At 37.1% G+C, this 20984-nt stretch overlaps 1 long non-coding RNA gene across 1 annotated transcript; it reads right to left on the reverse strand.

Moving 5' to 3' along the window:
- Window positions 1-259: 259 nt before the first annotated feature.
- On the reverse strand, window positions 260-9096 carry LOC123541399 (uncharacterized). The gene is made up of 6 exons (XR_008367617.1): window positions 7461-9096; window positions 6095-6262; window positions 5059-5231; window positions 2340-2531; window positions 1791-1902; window positions 260-1114 (listed from the first exon to the last, which is right to left on the reverse strand). It is a non-coding gene; the product is annotated as an uncharacterized LOC123541399 (long non-coding RNA).
- Window positions 9097-20984: the final 11888 nt, after the last annotated feature.

A 20984-nucleotide genomic window follows, 5' to 3' on the forward strand; every position in this document is an offset into this window, starting at 1 on the left:
ACAGAGCCTCGCCTAATATATTTTCTTCAACTCGCCTAATAAATTTAAATTTATCAGACAGTAACCTAATATTCTCTATATAACGTCACCTACGTGCACGCAATTTTAGACAAGGATTTGCCCTAGGGAAAGACAGGAGTGCTTGGGCATATGCATATTTCCCCGCTTGGTAGTACTGAAAGAATTCCTTGATATCCTATTATGTCGTTCATTTCACATGAACTCCGAATATAAATATTTCAGAAAATGATACCTTTCTTAACAATGTAATATCAGTATTACCACCTCCGTGATTTCAAGAATAGCTTAAAGACCCGCCTTCACTAGTGACCTACTTCTTTACCCACAAAACTTCATGAAAAGCATTCTTATAATACAGGTAATAAACAGCTATACCACAAGTTTTGAGTCGGACAATTTAGGCCTTTCCGGAATAAATGTGTTTTCACAACTTCATCTGCAAACTTATTCAATCTCTCTTCACCATAGTTTTAAGAATATAGATGATTATCTACCTTACATTGTAGAAACAAAATATGATTGAAATTTAACTAAATACACTGACTTATGTACATATTGCTACATTAATACAATAAAATATTAAGACATTTAACATATTGTCTTGGCTTAATGTATATCACTGTCAATTTGAAACTAAATGCTTGTATATCTAATATTTTTCATGCATTAAGTATTATTATTATTACTGAAATACGAAAGAAGACATTTATTTTTAGGCGTGTCTTTAACGCCATTGAATTTCATTTAGGATGTGAAAATACAAAATACTAATCTCATTTTTATAATTTCAATGCGGCTGGAAGGCAACACCATGTTATATGAAATCTCTTCAACAAGGCACATGTAGATCTTAAAACTCCATGTCGATTTCCTCGGGCTTAGGCAGTGACGTCTGTCTCACTCTTACAGGTGGCGCTGTATCACCAGCTTCCCGGAAATGCGCCGAATACTAGAGTGCGCTCAACTGTCTGATGTTTCTAAGAATGACCTTATAGGTCCACCGAAAACACACTGTGGCGTTGACGTACCGGCTGGAATTTGATGAAGAAAATGAAACATTCTCTTTCTGAACGTTCGTCACCCAGTAGTCTTGCTAAAAACAAGATATTCTCTTTTATTTAGTAAAAAAAAGTGTCAAATATTCTTATTTCCTCGCGTTACATTTATGAGAAGGATATAAGGGACATAATTATACATTTTTATAGATTAAGCCCGCTAAGGGTAACCCCGTTATTTTGAAGTTCACAATTTATAATTAAACATTGGCACAAAAAATCTTTGTAACATGTCTGAACATACAAGATAACTTCTCTGGTGATTTAAAAGTGCTATGAATGTTCAACTGACGAGACATCGCCATTTTATATACGGATATGGCACTTATTCCCTTATAATACTATCAGTAATTCTATTATTAGAACATAAAATGATTTCAAGCCTCCTTCCACGTCAAACAGCACAAAACTAAATAGAAGAGAAAAACAGTACTTTACAAGGGAGATAACTCTTGAGACCTTGTTTGTACTTTTAAAGACACCTGATGTAAGGAGGGCAAATCTTTTAACTCGTTACTCAATAATTTAGGTCTATTGTCCCTATTAAAACAATTCGAAAACATAAACAATTGTGGTTATATCGTTCACAGTGTTTCAACTGAGAAAATTTTGAAAATTTCAAATGTTTTATATGTAACCAACGCTTAGATATATCATTAATATTATGAAAGACTTTGATTAATGTAAATGATTGTAAAAACGTCTATACTTTACACTGATCTGTCTTTGAACGCCGTATCTATACCACTACTTGCTGATAGCGGAGAAAATTCGAATGCTCTAGACGTCGGGTCATCTTCTCCGATCTGCGGTCCCATTCGTCGAGCTTTTGTCAAAAGAGATCACAATTTAGCATCTTGAGTGAATGAAAAGTATCTTATGGTTTTTAATAAATCAAGTTGAAAATGCTAATGTAATTAGGCGAAGCACTCGTTGTCTCTTAATCAACTAAAACGCGAGTATATGCTCATTCGGCATAGCCTCACCTTTATACGTCAATGACCTTATCGTGTGAAAAAGTTGTCAGAAATTGTCTAGAAAAGGTCAAAAGCAATATATCAAAGCAGTTCCAAAAATATCTTTTAAACAAAATATCTATGATAGAGATAAAAACGATAGAGGTGGTGCGTCTGTTACATCTGTGGTACCTTGTTTATTTCAGAATTTAAAACAAGCATTGTAAAGCTTTTTCTTAAAGTTTGGAACAATTTTGAAATTGAGACTTGTTCATTGCTAGGATGGATTATATTACTTTATACTTACCTTAAGATTGAATGTCACTTGTATTTTACCCATTAATTCTTTTTGAAAATTCTGGTTATATATCCATTGTTTCTTTCAGCACGTGTAACTCTATCTTGTCAATATCACAGTAACTAAGGGCACGTACAAAATAGAACGATTTTCCCGAGCATTCCACGTCACTGCAAGCACCACAAAATATATCATCTTTACCTAAAATGAAACAAGAATTTGTAAAAAAGTTACCAACGTCTACTGTCTAGGAACATTTTCACAAAACATACTGCATGTAACAGATTTTCACAAAACATACTGCATGTAACAGAGTTACCACCGTCTACTGTCTAGGAACATTTTCACAAAACATACTGCATGTAACAGAGTTACCAACGTCTACTGCCTAGGAACATTTTCACAAAACATACTGCATGTCAACACAGCAGCTTCTAAATAACGAGACAACATACTAAGAGAACGTATGTAAGTTACATCTATATAACATTAACAGAACGTATGTAAGTTACATTATATAACTTAGTAACAGAACGTATGTAAGTTACATCTATATTAACATACTAACAGAACGTATGTAAGTTACATCTATATAACATACTAACAGAACTTTATGTAAGTTACATCTATATAACATACTAACAGAACAGAACGTATGTAAGTTACATCTATATAACATACTAACAGAACGTATGTAAGTTACATCTATATAGCATACTAACAGAACGTATGTAAGTTACATCTATATAGCATACTAACAGAACGTATGTAAGTTACATCTATATAGCATACTAACAGAACGTATGTAAGTTACATCTATATAACATACTAACAGAACGTATGTAAGTTACATCTATATAACATACTAACAGAACGTATGTAAGTTACATCTATATAACATACTAACAGAACGTATGTAAGTTACAACTATATAGCATATCAGAAGAAATTATTAAGTTTGAAAATGTCTGAAGATATAAACTGATCTGAATTCTTTCAAATGCTGATATCTGTATTTATAGATATGAACATGTTGAAAGTCGACAAGAAATCTGTGTCGTACCCGGCAAAGAAAAGTGGTCTTGACTTTTCCCTGTGGTCAATATTAAAGATTATTATACCTCACATAAATGTCCAAAGCAAATTTCCCATTAGTTTAACTTGAATAATATATCTTTATTCCCCAGTGATTTTATATCACATGCGCAAAATCGTATTTTCAATTTCTGCGCAGGTGATATGATACTATAATTTCATATACATGCGCAACAGTGTTATTTTGTTTTCTGCGCTTGTGTTATTATTTTTTCATATCACCCGTTGAGAGATTGATACTTTTGCATTGATTAAAAGAGTGAGTCGATTAATTTTCTGAGGAGGCGCTTATATAATTATACTTTAGGATTAAATTACCCTTTTCTGCTGCTCTTGCATGTGCGAACACGGTCGAATTTTCTTTTTTATGCTACGTGCAAAATATTTCGAAAACAATTTTTCATCAAATATTGAATCGTAACTACCACAATAGGTTTGGAAATGATCTAACTAAGAAAATGAGAGCTCACACTTATATGTTTCGTTTAGAAAAAAAAGAAAGTATGAATATTCATATATCTCGCGGTGAACATTTTTCATATCACCCTCTCAGGAATGCAATATTTATATAATAACAATACAAGTTATTCACAGCAAAGAGAAGTTAACTTAAAAAAAAAATCCTAAGTCTACGCAAAAATCCTTAACATGTTGCGATACGTCAAAATACACCCCAAAAAGTGACGTAACATGCATGTTGTACTACTGAAAAGCGGTCTCGATTTTTTCCTACAGTCAGTCATTATATGTTACAATATCAGCCATTTTTAGTAACAACAAACGGAAGTTATTCTAAATTACGGACCTGGTTCTTGCGCGTAGCACTCCGTCTCATGATGATGAACAATTGTGCCAAGTAACATCAAATCCGTCCATGCATTAAGAAGAAATGATCCGGACAAAGTCATTCTTGTACCTGACATTTGGCCTCTAAGTGTGACCTTGGCCTTAGAGCTAGGTGTGAGCTAGGGCTAAGGAGATTTCGCATGACACGTTGTCTCATTATGGTAAACACTTGTTCTAAGTAATTACAAAATCCCTTTGTGAATGGCAGAGTTATGAATCGGACACAAAAAGACACTGTTAACCTTTGACTTCTAAGTGTGACCTTGCCCTTGGAGTTAGGTGTCTTGGTCTTGCTGAAAATGATGCTATATACCAGATATCAAAGCCCTAGGCCCTGTGGTTTTGTACAATGTTATTTTTATTTTTTCCTTTCGGTTACCATGGCAACCAGAGTTCTGCAAGGAATTCAATTTTTTGAACAATGTTGAAGGGGGGCACCCAAGGATCATTCCTGTGAAGTTAGGTGTAATTCTGCCCAGTGGTTTTCAAGAAGAAGATTCTTTTTAGAAATGTTGAGGGACGGACGACACACGTCACACGGAACACGTCACACGACGGACGGTCACAAAACCTCACCATGAGTCTTCCGCTCAGGTCAGCTAAGATATCTTATTACTAAATGGCAACATCCGGGCGCGCATCCTCACTGTGAATTACCTATCATGGCAGAAGGATTCCGAACTCACACACGGAGAATTATGTAATCTCACGAAAATTCCCGAATGTCATCACCGGTACACTACCTATAGTTAAACTCTTGATTAATAGAAAGTCTGTATAAACTTACCGGCATGTCAATTCCACTAGTATTTGGTGACACGTTTCCGAATCCTATTGACGTCAGTGACGTAAACGTAAAATATAACGCTGTGATGTAATACGTCTTTATGCTGGGTCCACTATCTGTAACGTTGGCAACGTAAGCTTCATTGATGCTCGTGGCTGCAGTATCTAACCATCCTAGAATACCAGAAAAACGATAAAACCATTCCATACAAAAACATGAATATATACAAATAAGACGTCACGATTACATTTAAAACATTAAGTGCCTTCAACGGTGTACTTTTTGTAGCAACATTCATATTGAAAAACATTTGCCAGTATTCAGATAATCATTAACACAGAATAAAAATGTTAAAGATATATTATAAAGCATATCTGACATTCAAAAAGCGAGATATCCAGACTTCTTCTTTAGTAAGTTGCCGCATGACCTATAATTATGTCGGTGTGACGTTATCCACAAGAAGCGAAAACAATGAGGAAAAAGAGGTATCCATAAAAAAAAAGCATTTCTTAAATAATATCTGATGAGAATAATATAATTAGGTCTTCAAAATCATTTGTTCGTCAGCTACTAGGCGGGCTAGAGGCTAGATGTTATTTCTTTAATAAAAAAAAAACACACGTAGTGCGCATCAGACCTTACACAGTACGCATTTTACCGCGCAGAGTGCGCACTAAATCTCGCATAGTTCGCGCAAGACCATATACTGCGCGCACATAACCTCGCACAGTTTGCACCAAATCTCACAGCTCACAGAATATCAAACCCGTCATGTACTTCAGAAAATTATGCATGCTCAGTTGTGATTTCTGCTTTCTCCTTTTTAGGAAATACTTGGACCCCGCCTTATAAAGAACCGAGGAAAAAATGTTTCTGCAGATAGGCCTTGATAACAACATACTGCTGTTTACAGTGACTATTTGAAAAAAAAAATCATAGAAAATTTTAACTCTTTATTACAACTATTTCTGAGGTGTATTATCAAAAATCATGGGATGACTTCGAATTATGATGATATTTATAAAGTCTTTACTTTTCACTGTTCTGTCTTTGAACGTTGTATTTGTGTCACCTTGGTTTGCTACAGAGCAATTGTGAATGTCATAGATGTCGGCTCACCTTCACCTTACTGCGGTCCCATGCTAGCAGGTAGATCGCCCACTTTGTCGAGCTGGTGTCAAACGAAGAAACACTTCAGCATCTTGAAGAAATCACAAAAAAATGTGTTTAAGAAGATGGACTGTAAATGCTAACAAAATCGAGGTGCGGGAGGCGGTGGGGGGTTGGGGGCGGTTCGCAGGGGGTAGTGTCTGGAGTTACTTGAAATTCAATGATGTACAACTGAATAAACCCTTTGAATTAATGTTCTGTCCTTATGATTGCATTTGCGACCTGTTTTGACGTATAAAGATATTTAGTGTCAATCAATTACATTAATTATAGATAGACAATCTGACCACCCGAGGTTAAGATTGATTATGACATCTTATTACAGGCTATACGAGATATTTAGTGTCAATCAATTACACTCATTATAGATAGACAATCTGACCCCTCCGAGGTTAAGATTGATTATGACATCTTATTACAGGCTATACGAGATATTTAGTGTCAATCAATTACACTCATTATAGATAGACAATCTGACCCCTCCGAGGTTAAGATTGATTATGACATCTTATTACAGGCTATGACAAAGTCAGCATTGCAGAGGTTTTGTAACAGAAATATGTAGAATTTAACTTCTTGACATTTGAGCTGCACCATGAGAAAACCAACATTGTGGCTTTGCGACCAGCAGTGATCCAGACAAGCCTGCGCATCCATGCAGTCTGGTCTGGATCCATGTTGTTCGCTAACAGATTCTTTAATGACAGAAGTCAGATGCGCATGCTAGTCTGGATCCATATTGGTCGCAAACGCACTTTGTTGGTTTTGTCATTGCGCGGCTCATTTTATACAACGTGCAGGAGAAATATACTTAAGATGAGAATTTTAAAAGGAAGCATACGTGTTCTACCCCATCAAGCTTTAAAAAAAACTGGTAAACTGGTTTACTGCAAAATCTCAGATAATCAGAATCATGAGTACATAGTTATTTTGTTTGGTGTTTGTTGTTGTTTTTATCAGTTCTGGCAGGGAAAATCACACTATAACAACTAAAACATTCTAGGATAAACTGACTTAAAATACGTCGCCAATAATTATACAAAATCAACTTTAATAAGATTAAGTTGATAGCGGATAGATTCCAGATGTAGACAGTGTCTTATATGATATCTATGATGTAGAAAAGATATAAGGAATTTATTTTTAAAAACAAATAAGATTTAACTTAGCAAAAAAAAAAAATAGAAGACACAGTTAGGATAAATTGGATGGTTAAATTTTATACTTACCCGCTTAAGACTGAATGTCACTTGTATTTTATCCTTGAATTCTTTTGAAAATTCCGGATATGTATTCAAAGTTTCTGAAAATAAGTGTAACTCTATCACAGTAACTAAGTGTACATCCAAAGTTGCACGATTTTCTCGAGCATTCTAGGTCACTGAGATCACGACCAATTATGTCATTTTTACCTAAAATAAACAAAGTAGATGTGTGATTAGAACTTCAGAATTTTTCTTCCGGGAGAACCAAAGAAGTTTCCGTCAACCCCACACAGCAATATAGAGAAATCAATATTTCATTTTGATCCTAGGCTACAAAATGCTTTAAACACACATGCACTGTATTTCATATACATGTATTATGGCTCAATATTTTCTTCTTAAGAATTCTTTGAATTAACTGTTTTAAGTTTGATTTCATTGTGAGGTTATAACTCCCCATCGTTTTTACAAAAATAATTTATTATGTTAGTTTCATAGTGAATCAATATATTCAAATCCGCCCAAAGCAAGTGTATGCGGAATATATGACTATAAGATAGATCTATAACATGCGTATGTACTGAGAATTTTTACCGGAAATATTTGGTATAATTCCTTTAATTTTCAAAACAAAATGAAGTTTATATTCAGTTAATGTCTGAACATTATATTAAATACCCACGATTATTTGAATCCAAATTATAATTATAAGTATTAAAACTTACCTTATATCGCTATAACATTATTTTTCTGTCACAATCTCCAATGAATCGCATGCAATTAAGTAAAGAGGTGTCAGTATACCACCCGGATGTATCAATGTATCACCAGAGGGCGCACTGCATAGTTAAGATATCCTGAAAAAAAATCTGAACTGCATTCCATTTCATATTTAAAAGTTACAAATATGAAAGCTAAGCTGTTCATATGTTATCAAGGAAATAAATTCATTTATAGCAATTTATAGCAAATTAAATATTGATTTTTCTTTGCAAACAGAAATTGGCAAAACAGCTTTTATTTTTAGTTCAATTTACGTTACAATTGCCTGTATACTATTTTGTGTAAATACCTTATTTGTTTCTTAGATAAAAAAAGTAAAGGGTATGCGTTTTTATTCTGTTTAATCATCACTTTATTTGTTATTGACAGCAGTTCGAATATTTCGCCACACGATCAGAGTTTTATAAATGCTAGGACGGGCCTACATGCCCGAGTGGCTATGGTCGGTGACTTCACTTGCCTCTCGACGATATAGGTTCTAAACCTCGGTGTGGAGTAGAATTATTTCATGTGAGGAAAACATTAAGTTCACTTGTTGGATGTGCGGGGTTCTATCAAGGTGTCCACTCTTTCAAAAAAAAATGTTTGTATAACTTCGAAATAAGAAATCCAATATTATTTTACAAATTTCAGATGCTACGAAAACTAGCATAGTGGGGGTACAGATGAACAAAGATCGTGCTAGCTTTTTTTTCGAATTCTTTTCTTGTATTACCCGTTTGAAAACATATTGTTAAGAAGTTCAAACAATGAAAAAAGAAGCTAAAACGCGAGTTTTTATTTAAACTGAATTATTTTTTCAAAAGAAAATATGTTGAACTACTCAGTTCTTGGTGTTATTCAAAGACTAATCTACATTTACCACTATTATTCAATAGTTGTAGCTAGATTTATATATTCCCGGGTTTGTTAGTTTATCAAGGTAAATATATATACGAGAAATCGAAAGCTACTTACAACAAGCAGAACAGCAAATATTGAGAATATTTTCTCGGCGTTAGTATTTTGGGGACACGTTTCCTAATCCTGTCGACGTCAGCAACGTAAACGTAAAATGCTGTGATGTAATACGTCTTTATGCTGGGTCCACTATCTGTAACGTTGGCAACGTTAGCTACATTGATACTTGTGGCGACACTACTTAACCATCCTAGAATACCAGAAAAAAATGATAAAGCATTTCAATACAACTTGGCGTTAGCGTAGAAATATTGCTGTCTTTAAAATATCTGCTTTCGTCATTGTCTTAAAGAAAAGTAGCAAATAATAATTAGTTTTAGATATTTTATGTTTCTTTCTTTCTTTTTTTTGCCTGGTAAGTGATCCATCTAACCATATAGAGATTTTCAAACACATTTTCTCAGTATAAAGATGATACTAGAGAAGTACCTATAGCAACAGATGGAGCATGCGCAATCAGTAATTTGCACGTGGTTTCGAGATTTTCCAGAAGCATGGCAAAATCACATTCCTTTTTTCACGCAATTCTTGCCACAGAGAGTGGAATACATCTGATAATCTCACAGTGGAATACATCTAATAATCTCACAGTGGAATACATCTGATAATCTCACAGTGGAATACATATGATAAACTCACAGTGGAATACATCTGATAATCTCAAAGTGGAATACATCTAATAAACTCACAGTGGAATACATCTGATAATCTCACAGTGGAATACATATGATAATCTCACAGTGGAATACATCTAATAAACTCACAGTGGAATACATCTGAACATCTCACAGTGGAATACATCTAATAAACTCACAGTGGAATACATCTGATAATCTCACAGTGGAATACATCGGATAATCTCACAGTTGAATACATCTGATAATCTCACAGTGGAATACATATGATAATCTCTCAGTGGAATACATCTGATAATCTCAAAGTGGAATACATCTGATAATCTCACAATTGAATACATCTGATAATCTCACAGTGGAATATGTCTGATAATATCAAAGTGGAATACATCTGATAATCTCACAGTGGAATATATCTGATAATCTCACAGTGGAACATATCTAATTATCTCACAGTGGAATGTATCTGATAATCTCAAAGCGGAATACATCTGATAATCTTAAAGTAGAATACATCTGATAATCTCACAGTGAAACATATCTGATAATCTCAAAGTAGAATACATCTGATAATCTCACAGTGAAACATATCTGATAATCTCACAGTGGAACAGATCTGATAATCTCACAGTGAAACATATCTGATAATCTCACAGTGGAATATATCTGATAATCTCACAGTGGAATATATACATGTAACACCTTTTTATCTATTTAGAATGTTGTCAATTTCTACTATATCTGTTTTGCAACAATCTTAAAACGGTTTGTTAGTGTTAGAACATTACAAACAATAATCATATGCTTCGTTTGTTTTCTTCCGAAACTCTGATCTTCAAATGTTTTAGGTTATTATCCGATTGCTAATCAACACAGAGAATATATTGGTAGATTAGAAGCTGAATTCGCGTGTAGTGACGTTTTTTCTGGGAGAGTTCGAGATTATCTTCTGAACGATTACTGAGTTCGGACATATGTCGGATCACGTGACCGGAAAAGCGCTATTATTTATTTTGTGTATGGAAAACGACGAGTGTGAGTGGGTTCGTGAAAAAGGATACACAAAGGATGCACAAGCCCACACCACAGTTTCTTAGACTTAACTATATAGGAAAGTTTTCCTTTTTCATGAACGAAAATAACATCAGTAAATCAACTAAAACACTGAGCTGTCGAAACCTACTCATTTCACACAGTCTGTCGAATTCAAACTTTGCAAAATCCACTCGGTATCAGTCATTACACATATCATGGTTATGTAATCATTACGTTTAGCTCTAGAAAAAGTGGTGCTACCTCTATATGATATTACAAAGTAAGATTTTCCTATATAATTGACTTTTTGGTAAAACTGTATTGTGGGTTTAAATAACGTCACAGTGACACAACTATACGTCCTATGACGATTTTCTAGGTACTGATGCTGGAGGGATACCCGAAGTGTCCCTCAATACATTATTTCATTATCTGGGTAGAACCACTGGCCTTCAGCATGCAAGCTGGATGGCAATTCTCACATTAAAAAATCAACGCCCAGAGCGAGGCTCGACCCACAGCAGTGATAGGCATCTGAAGTCGATGACCACATGTTCTCTTTAAATGCATGACAATGACGCCTTTTCTAAAGTCATCTATCCTTGTCACATTTCTTAAATTGTAGCTGTGGTACATACAAATCAAACGCCATGAGACATCTCCTATAAACATGATCTTCGAAGTAATGAAGTGTGTATTGGTTCAAGTGTTACTCTTTTGTTCCAGTATCTATATAATAAATACAGATGTATTCCATTTCATCACATATAGAAATCTATCATAAATCAAACAAAAACATACCGAAGTCAGTAGTTCCAATATCAAGACAACTTTCTGGGCGTCTCAGATTTCGGAGCCCGAATACAGTGATTCTCCAACTTCCGTTAGGTAGGACCAGCCTTCTGTGACTTCTGATGTTTTTGAATATTTCCGTTTCTAGAACTAAGGCACTTTTCGCTCTGTTTCCTTCTCCTGTTCAAGTGTTCGCTTTTCAGTCAGACGAGCTGTTGTACTGACCGTAAACTTTCCTTGCGAGAAGAACATACGTTTGTTCATCTGTAAAAGATGACAGAAATAAATCTTTAAAATAAAACGTACTTTATTCTAAAAATATATTCTTTCTATTTATTATATCGCGCAAACAAAATATTGGTAATGTCTGCAAGCTCAATCTGCGGACTGGTAGAAAAAATGTCCTTAAACCGCACTTGTAGAGCGTCCGCATCGAGTGCGGGAAGTCGTGGGTTCGATCCCTGGCCACGTCATACCAAAGACGTGAAAAATGGTACTTTAGTAGTCCCTTGCTTGGCGCTCAGCATTAAAAGGGAAACTGGACTCCCCTCTCATACCCTCGTGGCGATGGATTCCATTAGGAATGAGATGTCGACACATTCTGGACATAAAATAAATAGGAACATTGCTTGTTTGTTTGGATTTAATATTGTTGTTTTCTCTTTCACAAAATGCACGTAATATCGTCACACACGAATATAAATGATTGTATAGTAATGCCTACCAGATAAGTGCACGAAAGAACTATATATTTCAACAAAACATTCTACGAATGAAGAACTTGTCTGGATGCTTATGCTAAAGACTAGAGGTCACCGGTTCTATCATCCAAACCTCTATCGCCCAAAGAGGCAAAGCTGTTTTCTTATTTTAAAGACAGTCAATCCGGTTATTTATTAATCTGCTGCCCAGATTTTATTTAATTGAGAGAATGAAATATAACTGATACAAAATTATGAACCTTTACAACTATTTGCCTCAAACATGTTATTTGTATCTTAGAAATAGTGAGAAACTAGGCTACTTCTAGATTTACTATGTTTACAATATCGTGATTTCATTTTGTTTCAAAAAAATAAATCAGTACATATAGCTTAATATTTAGTGTATTGTTACCTCTAATAAATCTTTCCAGATTTCAGATTTCAGATTTATTTAAATCCATGGCATATAATCCCCGAAAACTTTCTGGATGTTACAAATAATCTCAGGTTCGTGACGTCATAGGATACGTCACGTTTTGGGAGCGGTTTACTGTATGGAAGAGATCTGCAATTTAATAACGATATAATGTGCGTAAATGTGATCGTCTGAGGAAATCATGAATTACACGCATTTCTACACTGAACAATTATATGATTATGGCGGGCAATAATTTCGTTGATACAAATACGAGAAAAATAATATGAATTTTCAGGGAAAAGTAGAGCGAATATTTTACATAATTATACTTCATAGACCGGTCACCATGGCCCAGTGGGTAATACCGACAGTCGTCAGTTATCGACACTCTAATTGTAAGAGTTCATTTATGTAAATGCCACAGTCTTTAATTATTTCCGTGACGTTCTTATGACGTCACAAGTTCTTCCTGAATGTCTGTGAGTCGAAGCGAAACGCATGCGCACTATCGTTTTGTATCAAGATATTGTTCTTGCTAACAGGACGTATCTCCAACAGCAATATTTGGAAGAGTTATTGAAAGTCGTAAGGTGGATAGTGTTGTCTCCCTTGAAACTGCTTTTGAAAATTTAGTAATTTTCGCGTTTGCAACACAAGGACAGATAGGAAATATGTCATTGACAACAATTATGAGGATTAATATTACCAAGATGCCAAGGAGACAAGTAAGGATGGGGTGTCGATATCTGCCGACATAAAAACATTGTGTCGGCAGTTTTCGACCCCATTAGAAAATTCATAGTCTAAATTGTTCCCTTACCTGTCGATTTAGATTTTTTATGCTTCTTTCAGAACAGAATAGATCTTTATTATATACATATATTGCTTCTGTAAAACATCGGCTTGTATTTCCCAATTTAATATCAACAGGCAGGGAAAAAATCGGTACTGTGCCTTTTGTATTGAATGTTGCCAGACTACTTTCATCAGTGCCGTAGCCAGACACAAATTTTAACCGAGGCAATTTAGGGGGTGGGTGGATATCCACCCCCAACCCCGATGTTTTTCCACAGGACGTCCCTGATGCGTTCTGGAGCACTATCAGACTGTGTTATATCACAGTAAAATTGTCCTTTCAGCCCTATTTATCACAATTACTTTCATATTTTAAGAAAAAAATTATATTGATAAAAATGATAGCAGGGGATTTATCCTAGTCTAATAAAGTCAGATACATAGAAATAACAAGAGCTGTCTCCATAGAATGACACATGCCCCCGATGGCACTTTTAATAAATAGTTATGGCCGATGTTTGAGTTTAGGACCTTTGACCTACGGAGCTGGGTCTTGCGCGCGACACGTCGTCTTACTGTGTCACACATTTATGCGTAGTTATTTTAAAATCCATGCATGAATGACAAAGATATGGACCGGACACGCCCATCAATGCACTATCATGAAAAAAGACCTTTAACATCTAAGTGTGACCTTGACCTTTGAGCTACGGACCTGGGTCTTGCGCATGACACGTCGTCTTACTGTGGTACACATTCATGCCAAGTTATTTGAAAATCCATCCACCGATGACAAAGATATGGACCGGACACGCCCATCAATACACTATCCCTTAATGTCTGTGACCTTGACCTTTGAGATACGGACCTGGGTCTTGCACGCGACACGTCGTCTTACTGTGGTACACATTCATGCCAAGTTATTTGAAAATCCATCCACCGATGACAAAGATATGGACCGGACACGCCCATCAATACACTATCCCTTAATGTCTAAGTGTGACCTTGACCTTTGAGGTACGGACCTGGGTCTTGCGCGCGACACGTCGTCTTACTGTGGTACACATTCATGCCAAGTTATTTGAAAATCCATCCATCGATGACAAAGATATGGACCGGACACGCCCATCAATGCAATAACCTTTAATGTCTAAGTGTGACCTTGACCTTTGAGGTACGGACCTGGGTCTTGCCCGCGACACGTCGTCTTACTGCGGTACACATTCATGCCAAGTTATTTGAAAATCTATCCATCGATGACAAAGATATGGACCGGACACGAAAAATGCGGACAGACCGACAGACTGACAGACCGACAGACGGTTCAAAAACTATATGCCTCCCTTCGGGGGCATAAAAACCACCAGTAAAGACATACAACGACATGCTATTTATCAGTAGTTTATTAGTTTATAGCCCGAGAGGAGGTAGTCGTGGTAGCTCTGTCCGTGTTAGGGGCGGTGGGGATTGGGGTGGGTCAGGGGGTCCCCCCTGGAAAGTTTATAAATATGTATATGAAATGGTGGGCGCTGGTGTTTTCTTTTTAATTTTGAGGTACTGAATGGTAACCCCTTCTTTTTATGGGATGAGGGGGGTGGTGGGGTTGTGGTGGTGGTGGTGGTGGTGGTGCTCTATTCTGGGGATTTTTTAAAATACAGATATGAAATGACGGCCTATGGCGCATTTTTTGTCCAAATTTTTAGGCACTCTAAGGGGAACCTCCTCGTTATAGGGGGGCGGGGGGGGGGGGGGTCTGGGTGCTCTTCCCTGGAAAATTTGGAAATACAGGTATGAAATGGTGACCTCTGTTTCATTATTGGTCTAAATTTATGGGAGGGGGCTCCCGCTTATTTTAGTGGATTCAGTGGGCTCTCTTTCCTGGAAAATTTTGAAATACAGATACGAAATATTGGCCTATGGTACATTTGTTGGTCTAAATGTTGAGGTACTGTAGGGGGAACCCCCTTATTTTAAGGGGGTCAGAGGGCTCTCCCGCTGGAAAAATTGAAATGATGGCCTCTAATGAATTTTTGGTATTAATTTTGATGTATGGGAGGGGGCTCCCCCTCATTTAAGTGGGGTCAGGGGGCTGTTCCCCTGGATTTTTCTGAAATATTGGTATGAAATAGTGGCCTCTGGTGCGCTTTTGGGTTTAAATTTGATAATAATAATAATAAATAATTGGGTGCAACTTTGATGAGTATAGTTCACTTCTCAGCCAACTTGGGGGCGGGGACCGGCCTTCTCGGCCAGACCCTGGACCCGGGCCTAGCAAGGCTATCAATATGACTGCTATGATTTCTGCCTCACTTTGCCATGAGGCAAATGATACTATGATATATTCTAATGATATTAATATACTTTTTATTGAACTTTTATAACTGAATTTTTCATCAGTGTGATATGCCTACTTTTTACTCTTTTTGGCTCCTCAAATTTTAACCGAGGCAACTGCCTCGGTTTGCCTCAGTGTGGCTACGGCGCTGTTCATTAATATGCATGACCTGACACAGTTCTATACATAGCGTACATAAAAACGTCACTAAGGTCCATTTTAATATTGATAAACATTGAAGATTCAGTAACAAAACAGGAGGAGGCTTATTATAGTGCCCTGATCAGTATCTTAAGATCTCGGATTTGTAGTTGGCTCTCGTCGAGTTTGCAAGGTCGGATCACACTCGGCGCTTGCATGCCTTGTGAGAACCTGTCTGGCAAATATCCACTCAGGCACTCGAATATAGTATCCCAAATCAAGCTACTGTTATAATAGCCATATTTTATTGAGCCTTTGACAGCTTCTTATAAGAGACATAAGTGCTATTGAGCGCTCGACCTAGTTTCTGAGAAAAAGTGGCAGGGATTCTGTTTGCCTGTCTGTTTATCAATGTGTCTGTTCGTATGTCAGTGTAATTAACTAAAATATATCAGATCTAGACTCTGCTATAAACTATTGCTATAAATATACATTTTTTTTTGTATTACAAAACAGCAGGTCCATGATTTGGCTTAGTTTACAGACATGTAACTGTTACGAACACTTAACCCTGCTCATTCGAAAAATAAAAAATGACACAAAACTAAAGTGCTTGGACACCTCTTATATATTCTTTACAGCCGTGTATTCTAGACGTTGAAATCGTTGCCTGACTTCTCTTCATCTCGTAATTTACTTTTGTTTGTCAACATACTTAGTGGATTAAAAAAAAAAAGATGTGAGGGTGTCCATAACTGCCGAATGGTGTCGGTAACTGCCTCCACGACTGTTTGTATGTGTGGTTGTCATATACTCGTATTGCCTTACAGCTGTTGCTAAATGTACTATTTGATGATGCGGATGAATAATTAATAACGTTGAAAATCGGTTTCAACTAAGATTATCGTAAGTAAACAATCGGTTATTCTAACTAATTTTTAAGGGGTCGATAACTGCCCACCTTTGGGTCTAGTTTGCATGGTAGGGAAAAGTCAAATTTTTATAAGGTGGAGAGGAAATTTTATTGCAGAAAACCCTACGAACCCCCCGGTGCGGTTTTACGCAGCTTTCCCTGGACCAAACACGCTTTGGTTTCCCAAAACGAAACGGTCCAAAAGCATGCGGCCAAAAAAACCCCACGGTTTCCCAAAAACGCATTTGGACCAAAAAACCCCATCGGGCCCAAAGGTTTTTCAGGTAATGCGTACTTTGTGGGGGCAAAGCAATGATGAAAAATTTTCTCTTTAACGCTCATTCAAGTTGCAAGTGAAATTTTATGCTAGAATGTCCATCGGAAAAATTTAAAAGCGTGGTTTTCTCTGGGCCAAAAGTTGCAGGGGGAACCCTTTTCCCAAAACCGAGTCTCCGATTTCGGCGCATCCCCAAACCGGCCCTTTTTTTATGCCTACTGGGCCCCCTGGTGCTCCATTTGAATTGAACGTGTGGGGATTTGGATGTTTTCCTTTTGCGTTTAAATAAGGGGGGGGTGGGGGGGAGGGGATATGATCCCCGTTTTCGGATTACATAAGGCCCTTGAAATTTTTGTTGGTTTTTTCTCGAATCGTTTTGCTAACGACGGCCCGGGCCCCTTTTTCACCAACTTTTTTCACTGGAAGTGTTTTTAAAAATTTAATCCTGTCTCGTCCAGTTCCCAAATTTTTGGGCCCGGAAAGGGTTTTTGCCCGTTTTAGGTTTTCGACTACGAATTTTTTTAGATTCTTAAAGGGACTTTTCCCAAAATTGATGTTTAAACCCTCTCGCCCTTACATTAGATAAATTTTAGGTTTCCCTTAAAATTTTAGTTCGGGTGTCTTCTTTTTTTAAATCCCTGCCGCCAGTCCTTTCCCCCCAAAAAAGTTTTTAAAACGAAGGGGGCCCAAATTTTGTTTGTTTACAAAAAAAAAGTTTAAATTTACTTTTGAATTGTTTTCTTTACAGACCAAATCCGGTTTCCCCCGCCCGCTTGCAGGGTTTTTTCTTTTTAAACCTAAATCCTTTTAAAGTGACGTAAGAAAATGTCGTTTTAATTTTGAAGGAACGGGCAAAAGGGGTGGGGGTTCGATTTGCTCTTAAAATAGGAAATTGCAGCCAAATACATATTCATGATCAATTCCCCTTTTTTGGGGGGGAAAATTTAAAAAAAAAAACCGGTTTAAACCAAGCCGCTTTGGAAAAAATATATTTACAGTCAAAATAAATGTGAATATGGTTTCATTCTAAAGCCCGGGAAATTAAAAGAAGGCCCGAAAAAAATGGACAGTTGAAGAAGAAAAAGTTAAACTCTTGTTTTTTTTGGTAATCCACAATGGAAAAAACTTTTTAAAAGCCCGACAAGTGAAAATTTTTTAAAAAGGGGGGTTATGAAAAAATTTTTAAGTGTAAAAGTTTCTGTACAGCCGGGGGACCCTAGCTATTTGGTTCGATTTAATTTACTGGGAAGGGCAAAGAAATTGTTTTCATATTTTTTAAACCTTTAAAGGACCTTTACCCTTAAAATGGTTTTTTTTTCCCCTTTTTCCCTTTTTAAAAGGGTTTTAAATTTCCAAATTTTAAAATTTCATTTTTATCTACTCTTTACCCGATTTGTTCTATATTGAAATTGAAACTTCATCCCCAATTTACGTCAGCTACCTTAATGGGCGTAGCAACCTCAATCCCCGTTCTCCCCGTTTTTTGTGTTTAAAATTACCCCCTTTATTAACTCCAGCTTTGTGACCAAATTTTTTTTTTAGTCAATAAAAGAAAGCCCCTTTTTTTCCTATTTTTAAAAATTTCAAAAATGCAGGGTTTTTTTTTTTTTAATCGGCCTAACAATTTTTAGATTTTACAATTACATTTGAAAAAAGTAAACAAAGTTCCTTTTAAGTTTTGGGGGAAAAAAAAAATTTAAAAAGGGGTTTCCGGTTTTTTCAAACTTTTTCTCTTTATGAATCAGATTGTTTGATCTAAATTTAAAAAAAAAAAGTAATCAACCAAATTTCCTGATTTTGTGTTCATTGCTCGGCCCTGTTTGAACCGTGCGCGTCTTTTGGTTTCTTTAATTTCACTGGAAGAAATAAATTTTTAAAGTCTGTTTAAAAAATGAACTCAAAAACTTTCTTCTAAACATTCCCAAAAATGATGATTAACATTTAACAACGTTACGTATTTGAAAAAGTTCCATAGAAAAATTTTTAAATTTTTTTAATAAAATGCAACTGAAAAAGGGGTAACGAAAACCAAAATGCGGACAAAAAGGTAGCGTGCTTTGCCCAGGATTCTGAAAACAGTAGTAAATGTTTTCTGATTCCTTTTTTCAGTAAAAAATTTTGGTAGAGCCCCAATTTATAAAAAATTGGGAAATGGGAAAAAAGGTAAGTTTATACCCGGGATTTTAAGGGGGAACGTCTGTGCTTTTTGATTGGTTTAGTAAGTTTAAAAAAACCCAGAAAAATATTTTTTTTTCAAAATTTTATATTTTTTTTCACTGCATTTACGTATTTTTTTTTTACTTTTTGCCAAAAAATTTGTACATTTATGGGGTATTGAAAAAAAATTTTTTCAAAAGAAATTTTTCCCCCTATGTCAAGGGTGTTAAAAAGAGGGTCTTCATTCCCCCGAAAATACTTAATTTTTTTTATCCCCATTCAAAAATTTTTTATCCGATTTTTTTGGTTTGAAATAAACCGTTCTTGAAAATTTGTAATTAGATATACTTTTTTCGTTTTATGGAAGGCCCTTTCCGCCATAATGTTAAAATGTAAGTTTGGGAAAAAAATTGGTGGTCCCATAAAACCCATAGCAATTTTTAAAAATTTTTAAATTTTTAAAAATTAAAGGGGGGGAGCGGAAGGAAATTTATCCGTTAATTTTATTTCAAGGAAGGGTTTTTTATTTTAAGGGTACCCACCCCGTTGGGGTCTGAAACACACGAACTTCCTCACGTGACAATGCGTTGGGGTTTTATTTGGGGTTTTTTTATGTCACAATTTCCTTTCTTCCCCTTTTTAAATTTTTCTCGTGCTATTTTAAAAGTATTTTGTATTTTTTAAAAGAATTTAAAGGTTTCTTTCTGTTGATGCTTCGGAATTTTGGGGTTTTTTCCCTAAGTTAGGTTTTACAGGCACGGGAAATTATTTGTCTGCTTCCGGGGACTTATTTAAACTTGCGGACAGTCGGGTTCGTCCCTTTTTTACGGTATTTATTTCCCTCTTTTTAAAATTTTTCGGGGTTCGGAAGTGGGGTTACCTTTGGGGGGGGGGGGGGGGGGGGGGTTGGGGGTGGGGGTCGGGGGGGCCTTGGGGGGGGGGGGGGCCCTTACTTGGGGGGGGGGTTTTTTATTTTTGAAAAATTGGGGAATATGGTCCCTTTCCCGGTAAGGGGGTTTTTTGTCCCGTAAATTTTTGGGGGGGGCCCCCATCATTTTTGTGGGGGGGGGGCCTTGGGGGGGGTTTCCTTGGGGGGGGGAAAGCCGGGTCCGGGGGGGTTTTGGGGGGGGGGGGCTGTTTGGGGAACCGGGGGGGGGGGCGGGGGGGGGGGGGGGGGTGTTGACCCTTTCCAATTTTGGTAATTAATGTTTTCTGGGGGGGGCCGGGGGGGCTTTTGGGGGGGGGGGGCTTTTAATTGGGGGAGGGGGCGGGGGGGAAAAGGGGGGTTTCCGGGGTCCGGGGGGGGGGTTTTACCGGGGGGGGGGGCAAGGACGGGGGGGGGGGGGGGGGGCTTTGGGGGGTTTCCGGGGGGGTCCTAGGTTTTTTTTGGGGGGTGGGGGTATTTCCGGGGTTTCTTTCTTTTGGGCCCCGGGGGGGGGAAAAATTGGGGGTTTTTTCCCCAGGGGAGGTTTGGGGGGGGGGGCGCCGGGGGGGGGGGTTTTTTGGGGGGGGGGCCCGGGGGGGGGGGTTCCCGGGGGGGGCCCTTGGGTTTTATGGGGGGCCCCCTTGCGGGGGGCGGGGGGGGGGCCTTTTTCCTGGTCGG

Source organism: Mercenaria mercenaria, chromosome 16 (genome assembly GCF_021730395.1).
Source record: "Mercenaria mercenaria strain notata chromosome 16, MADL_Memer_1, whole genome shotgun sequence".
Lineage (NCBI taxonomy): Eukaryota > Metazoa > Mollusca > Bivalvia > Venerida > Veneridae > Mercenaria > Mercenaria mercenaria.